Source organism: Muscardinus avellanarius (genome assembly GCF_963383645.1).
Source record: "Muscardinus avellanarius genome assembly, chromosome: 14".
In the NCBI taxonomy this organism is placed as follows: domain Eukaryota; kingdom Metazoa; phylum Chordata; class Mammalia; order Rodentia; family Gliridae; genus Muscardinus; species Muscardinus avellanarius.
Window position 1 is genome coordinate 84803624 of NC_137800.1, and position 8269 is coordinate 84811892.

The window sequence follows — 8269 nt, forward strand, 5'->3', positions numbered from 1 at the left end:
GCCATTGTTGGCTGTTATCAAGCAAAGCAGAATGCTGTTGGGACACTTGGCTTTACTGGTCCTACTGTCCGTCCTGTGATTAGGTCTTGACTTTTAAAACCCTTACCCTCTTGGTAAGCCAGATATTTGCCTATTTATCCTGCAGATCTCCCCAGATACAATATGTTGAAAACCTGAAAATCTGGGACTTGTTTGCATAAGGGGGGGGTCATAAAGATCTTTTCCTCCATGGAAAGAAATGCTGTTTTGTGACATAAAAATATAAACAACTCCCCCCCAATCCATTTCTTGGAACCAGATCAGTGTGGAAAGCTAAGCAGGTGCGCCAAGGCCTGCAGGCGAGGCTTCGGGATGGCGGAGGGAGGGAGCAGGGGCAGGGTAGATACTTAGGATGTGATGCTTATCTGAATAAGGAGATTGAATGCATTTAGGGTCCTGTGTGGGTGTCAGAGAGGAGCAAAGTCAAGAGCAGCCAGGCCTGTAATTTCAGCACTTGAGAGGCTGAGACAGGAGGATCCCATGTTCCAGGCCAGCCTCAACAATTTAGTGAGACCTTCAGCAGCTTAGAGAGAGACCCTGTTTCAAAAGAATACAGGGTTGGGGGCGTAGCTCAGGAGTAGAATGCTACAAAAACAACAAAACAAAAATAAAAGTGGTTTTACTCTGTTTAGGGGGAATTTTTCATCTGGGAAGTAGGCTTAGGTACCCCTCTCCCGCCTCTGTAAGATGTTCTGTGCAGGTGGCAGGGCTCATGTTGGTGGCAGGCCAAGGGCATCTGCCCTGAACTCAGATAAAACAGAATTGAATATACTTATTTTATTTTGTGGTTTCTACCCTATAGAAAGATGTTCTGCAGCCGAGCGTGGTGGTGCAGGCTGGTAATGGGAGGCTGAGTCAGGAGGATCACTTCGCAGATAGCCTCAGCTACTACTCAGTGAGACCCTGTTTCAAAATAAAGAATAAGCCGGGCGTGGTGGCGCACGCTTGTAATCCCTGTGTTTGGGAGGCAGAGACAGGAGGATTGCGCAGGTTCAAAGCTAGCCATGCGCGCTGGCTTAGGAGACCCTGTTTTCAAATAAAAATGTAAAAATTGGTCTGGGAGTGTAGCCCGGAGGTAGGAGGGCTTCCAGGAACCCCAGTACCACCAAATAAATAAATAAATAAATAAATAAGAAGTAGGGCTGGGGGTGTAGCTCAGAGGTGGAATGCCCCTGGATTCCATCCCCAGTACCTCAAAAACTAAAAAGAAAAAAGCATAAAGCAAAAAGAAAGATGTTCTGCAATTGGACAACTCTCAGAAAAAAGATCAGAGACATTGGTTACTCAAAAAAGGCAGTTGAGCTGTTGTGCACTTTGTGGCCAGAGGGAGTTAACAAAAAGGGAAAGAATGTACTTGCCTGGTGTAGGTGGGCAGGACTGGGGAATGATGTAATTGTTTTGTTTTCTGCTTGTTTTCAGACATCAGAATGTGTGCGCCCGCGGTACTGTGAAGAAGAGGATAAGAAAGGTGGGATGTCTTGGTTTCGTTAATGCATTCCCGATCCTTTCCTAACTAGGAAATTATTTCAAGGCTGACATTTGATTGATGCCTGGACTTGGGATGTTTCTGCAAAGTGAAGATTGGAGTTGGCAGTGGAGGTAACATCAGCTGAGCACAGTTTTTTCTGGGCTATATTTGTATTTTTCTTCAAGTTTTCTTTCACTTTTCTGCTGTAATGATATAGAACAATTCTCTTCCTCTTGCTCATCCTTCTCCTTTCAAGGTATTCTTTACTGAGCTGCATCCATAGCCTTCCCATCTCCTTCCTTCCTTCCTTCCTTCCTCCCTCTCTTTCCTTCTTTCTTTCCTTTCTTTTCCTTCCTTCCTTCCTTCCTTCCTCCCTTCCGGCTGAACCTAGGGACATTCTACCTCTGAGAGATAACCCAGCTTTATTTTATTATTTATTTTGAAGCAGGGTTCTGCTAAATTGCCGAGCCTGGCCTTGAACCTGTAACCCTCCTGTCTCAGCCTCACAAGTACTGGGCTTACAGGAGTGTGCCACGTGCCCCAACAGTTCTAAATTTTGAGACTGGGTCTCCCTGAGTTAATAAGGAATCTGCCCTGAGATTTTTATGTAGTCCCAAGGGCCACACCTCCAGGAACCCCTCCTTAGCAACCAATCCCTGCTTCCAACGTGGCTACTTTGTTTCTATGAGGGCTGTTGGGAAAGTCCAAATCCAAACCATTACAGATGCAAATTTTTTTCTGAATATTTTCTAAGGTTGATTGAATCTGAGGATTCAAAACTTGAAGATACTCAAGGCTGATTATATATTTCTTTGGTTTCCCTTGCATGTCATCCTTCTATCTACTGGTGACAGCATCTTCATATACTTATAGAGAACTGTTTTTTCAATAGTGAATGCTCTTGGGATGTTCAAAGGATACCAAGAAAAGCAGGGGGCTGCAGAATCCACAGCATCCTAGAAATTGTTTGCGGTTTTGTTGTAAGATAACATTGGTAAGAAATGCTCTCCACTGTTTGTATCCAGAAGAATAAAAATGGAAAAAGAAGCCCTCACCCCCAACAGTGAAATCAACTTTCTCCTCTCTTTGTTGTTTTTTTTTTGGGGGGGGGTTAAGACAATTTAGATCCATGCCTCTCCCTGGACCAGTGACAGTTTCCAAGGAAAAGCCATTTGTGGATGATCTAAGCCAATCACAGCCCGCAGGGGCGCTGACCTCTGCTTCAAGGACACGCCTTGTGGAGGGCTCACCCTTCTCTAGGTCACATGGTTTCATGGGTCAGTGTTTTATGACCAGTCTCATGGGTTTAATAAATCAAATCTGTGTCTTTAGGAAGGAAGGGGCATGCACCCGCATGTGTAGCACAGATAGCGAGTCAATCTGATGTGACACATAGAAGGAGAGATAAGTGGAGGGATGATTTTGAATGTTGGAAAAATTTAATGTGGGAAGGATATAGAATCACCTTCTTAAAACGGATAGAATTTAATTGGTCTCAAGTTATATCTCTTGATTCTGTCTGAAAATGGAGCACGTGATGGAGTAGGAACAAAGAGGGTGCTTTTTCAAATTCCCGTTAGAATTAGAATTACCCGAGGTGCTGGCTATCACATCCAAGAGCCTTACCTCAGAGACAGAGATGTGGTAGTTTAGGGAGGGCTGGGGCGCTCTATTTTTAAACAGTGATTCATATGAACCTGATATAGTCTGTCAGCTGAACTCCATTTGGGAACTACTGGTAATGAATAAAGAATATTTTTTTTTTTTTAGCACAGAAGGAATATTCACAAAAGTTGACCATGCCCTAGGCCACAAAGAAGTCTCAATAAATTCCAAAGAATTAACATACTATGAACCATATTCTCTCACCACATAAATTTAGATATTCATAATAAGAGTATAAAAAGAATAGCTTAAAAAACATGTTTGGGGGAGATCTCCTGCTAAAAAACAAACAAACAAAATTATGAAATAACAATTGAGTTAAGAATCTTATCTTAAGGGAAATTATGAAGTGCTGAAAGCTGGCAGTACAGAAAGCACTGACATGAAAGTGCAACTAAAGCATCAATTGAAGGAAAATTTATAGCTTCATAACCAGTAGTCGTAAGTTAAAAAAGCATGAAAGCAAACAAGCACATAATCTCATTCCTGGAGCTGGAAGAAGGGTAGTAGAACAAATCTGAAGAAACAATGTATTAGGCTTCTTCCTTTTCTTTTTTCTCAGTGCTGGGGATGGAACTCAGAGCCTTCACACGTTCTAGGCAAGTACATGAGCGTTGAACAATATGCCCATTCTCTGAGTTCTTCCTTGGAAGCAGCAGAGCCCTCCCTGGTGAGATTCTGGAGAAAACATATTTATAAAAGGGCACTTAAAAAATGCTCTGGTTCCTTGAGAGGACCAAAGTCAGTTTTAGCATCTTAAACATCAGGAACAACAAAACAAGTCCACCACAGAACAGCTGGAGAAGACGGCCTCATAGTTACGGCTACTTTCCAGCTCCGCTAACATTGACAGTTTGATGCTAACATCTCCTCTGAGCCATACACAGACTTGGTTCTTCATTCTTCCTCTCTCTCTCTCTCTCTCTCTCTCTCTCTCTCTCTCTCTCTCTCTCTCTCTCCTCACATGACTGGTCTGATGGGAAGAGTCTGGTTGCATGTGTGAACTCTACCTACAGGAGGCTATGAAGGTATCTGGCTTCCACTTTGGGACACAGAGCTCATTTTGGAAGACATGACTGATACATGTTGGTAGGGTGGGATGCACAGTAAATTTCCCTTCTACATTCAAGAAGGATGGAAATAATAAAGATAATGACAGAAATCAGTGAAACAAGAAGCCTTCTTCTGCAACGTAGAGATAATTTACAGCACCCAAACTTTTTTTTTTTTAGAGAATCATAAGATAAGCCTATCTCTGGTGAGATTTAGAAAGGAAATTGATGTTTTTTCCTCTCTCTCTCTCTCTCTCTCTCTCTCTCTCTCTCTCTCCTCTCTCTCTCACACACAGACACACACACACCAGGAAAAAGCTAGAAATAAATAGCTAGAAATATTATTTTATATTTTTATCATCGGTCATGGAAATTGAACCCAGGGCTTAAACACATTCTCTAACATTGAGTTGCAACCCTAACCTAAGCAATTCATATTTTATAACCTATAAGCTAATAAGCTATAAACCATAAACAAGTAAACTACAACTAATAATTTATAAACTATAAACTAATACTTATAAACTAACAAGTCTTCACTTGTTCAAGCCACTGCTCTGGGTTGGAGACAGTGAGGAGGTAAGTTTGCCTTAGTTGTGCGCCCCAGTCTCCGTCCCCAATTATGGATGAGCAAGCACTACTCCTAACAAGACCATGTATATAGGAAACACCCCCCCAAGGGAGAGCCAGCACATATCCAGTAACTATCATGTGAATTACGTCACTAGTATCCATCGATGGACCTTTATATTCTTTCCAATATTTCATGATTACATGAAAAAACTCAGTAACATTTTTATCATACTTTTATTGCCTAGAAGTCAAATTATTGGATCAACAGATGATAATAATTTTAAGGCCTCTGATTTAATTGTCCATTTATTTTCTTTGGCCGGCTTCTCTAGCTGTGAATAAAGAGAGGGCCTTATCTCACTGTGTCCTTTTCAGCTTTAATTATTTTGTAAGAGAAGTGGTATCTCACGGTTCTTTTAATTTGAATTTTAAAAAATTCTGGAGGGTACAAAAAAAAGCTCCCATATATTAGCTAATCTAATATTTGCAATGTTCTGTAAGGTAAATAAAAATATTATAATACGAGAGGTCAAGGAAGACTAAAGAACCTCCTCTCAGTTATTTATTTGGTGGGGATGTAGGATTTATACCCAGGACTTTGTCAGTCTAGAGTCATTGTTCATACTCTTGGCTCTTAGGAGATAGGTATTATTTGACTCAACATATAAATTAAAATATCTGAAGATCAAAAGCCATGCAATGGGACTTTCCCCAAGAATGTTCCAAGGAACAGGAAACTTTTAACATTCTCAGGGAATAAAGCAATTCAGTATGCAAAAATGTTGGGACACACCAGATAATGTTTCCCCTTTTAAAGGTTCAGAAGATTGTTAGGATATTTAAGGCTTCGAGAAATCTTACCACAAAGAAACTATTTGACTCTGTTTAACATTCCAGAAAAGCAGTGTTCCAAGTAAGATACATTGGGAAACACTGCCAATTCTTGAGGCTCTTATTCTTGTTTTGTGTTTTATTGCATTGGCTTGCATTTCTAGATAGCAGTTAATGATATCAGTAATAGTAGATATTTTATTGTCCCCCTGATTTAATGAGAACGTTCCTACTATTTCATTATTAAGTATCATGTTGAGCATGAGTTTAAGATAAATTTAGATATCATTTATTGTCTTCGGTAAGAACCCCTTGTTTCTTGTTTTTCTGACTTCAAGAATCAGAAATGGATATTGACTATGAACCTTCTCAAACAAGGGAAAAACCAAAAGTTAGGCTATTAATGGGGTGAATGTGCCTCTGGGGACTAAACCCAGAGCCCTGTGCCTGCTGGGCGGGCACTCTGACCACTGAGCTGCATCCTCAGCCCCTGGGTAACATGTTTGTCGGAGGAGAAACACTTCCCAGAACCCTTGCAAAAATACTGTTCCTGCCACGAGTGAGAAAAGGCATGAGCTTTTCCTTTTGGGGTTATGATCACTTTTACCCAAGGCTGGAGAATAGGAACGGCATCTCCTTTGCTCATTGTTCATTCAGAAAGTATTTTTTGAGAACCTGCCACGTACCAGGTCCTGGTAGACCTGTGTTAGAGTGCTGTGTGCTTGCCAGCACAGAGCACCTGGTGCTGACTTTTTTTTTTTTTTTTGGTGGTACTAGGGTTCCTGGAAGCCCTTCTACTTCTGGGCTACACTCCCAGACCTATTTATTATTTTTGGAAACAGGGTCTCTTAAGCCAGCGCGGCTGGCTTCGAACCTGCGCGATCCTCCTGTCTCCGCCTCCCAAGCGCGGGGATTACAAGCGTGCGCCACCACGCCCGGCTCTGGTGCTGACTCTATCGTCAAGCCAAGCCAGGTTTGGAAGATTTGGCTCGGAGATGGGGTTATTGCATCCCTCCCCGCTCCATGTCAAAAAGACTAATGATGTGAGGATTTCTGTCTTTGGTCTCCTTCTATTTTGCACTTATCTCTCTTCTTCCCCCTTTTCTCACCTTAGCCATGATGGGCAAGCATCTTTCCCCTTAGACAGATGCACTGAACATCCTTCAACCTGACCCAACCCTGGCTCAGAAGTGGCATAAATATCTAAAACAGAACCAGGGTAGGAGCGTGTTATCACCCTGGACAAGAGGACTTTGGTCTTGGGCTAGAGAAGTCCTTGGAGATGGACTCGGTGGACCTTGGGGAGAACCATCCAATGAGGGATTGCATTTGAGCTCTGGAAACTCTTTTTTCCACTAACAATTTCCGTGTCTACCAGTTTATGAGGCAGTAAATAGCCCCTGTGTGCGTAATGAGTTCTGACATCACAAGGTCCGTGGCACTTAAACGCAGCGGGCCAGCCAGCACTGGCTTTTATTAGCAGCGCACCCTGAGGCTGAGCAACCAGCCCATCCCCGCCCAAACGTACTATTGTAAACCTTATTATAAAACCTTCCCCGCCTCGCCCTCTCTTCAGTAAGGCTGCTTTTTCCTGGTCCAAGTAATTTCCTCCCATCTCCCCTCCAGGAGAATTGTTAGAGTGAGACCCAGTCGGATTATGCAAACCCTGGTTTGAACAGATGTCTTCCATTTCGGTGCATGGTGTTTTAGAAGCTACGTCGTTCTAATCCAAGAGGGTGATACAACGAGGAGTTTCTTGGGTCTCTTTGACAAAACCTGGTGGTTCCTACCTTCCTCCTTGTTATTTGTTCTTCAATGTGGGACCTGTGCGATTTTGGAAATTGTTTATTCATTATCTGTTTTTGCATTGTTGGGGACAGAACCCATGACCGCGTACGTCCTAGACATGTGTTCCACCCGAGTTCCATCCCCGGCCTGGAAATCTTGTTCAAATGAGTGAAACAAGTGTTAAGTTAAAACATAAGAGAAAGAGGAAGGCTTTGGCATTGGTGGTGAAGTACTGGTTCTTAGTCTCTACATGTCTTTTTGTGGTGAGGTTGAAAAGGCTTCAGAGACAGCTGGGTGAGGTGGCACATGTTTGTAATCCCAGTACCTGGGAGGCTGAGACAGGAGGATCTGGGTTTGAGACCAGCCTCAGCTACTTAGTGAGAACATCTACAACTTAGTGAGACTCTGTTTCAAAATAAAGAATGAAAAATAGGGCTGGGGGTGTAGTTTGGAGGTAGAATGCCCCTGGGTTCCACCCCTAGTACCGCAAAAAAAACCCCAAAAAACGAAAGGAAGAAAGAAAGAGAGAAAGAAGAAAGAAAAAAGAGAGAAAGAAAGAGAGAGAGAAAGAAAGAAAGAAAGAAAAGGAAAGAAAGAAAAAGAAAGAAAGAAAGAAAGAAAGAAAGAAAGAAAGAAAGAAAGAAAGAAAGAAAGAGAAGGCAAGTCTTCAGAGAAATGAGGAGCCATGGACTCAGGGATATCACTTGGTGCTAGGGTGTTCACTTAGCATGTGTGAGGCCCTGGGTTCCATCCTCAGCACCACAAAAACAAAACAACAAACACGCCAAGAAAGAAAACTTCCTGTGAGTGAAGAGAGTTTTGTTTTAGAATCAGTTGGTAATAAAGGCAGAGA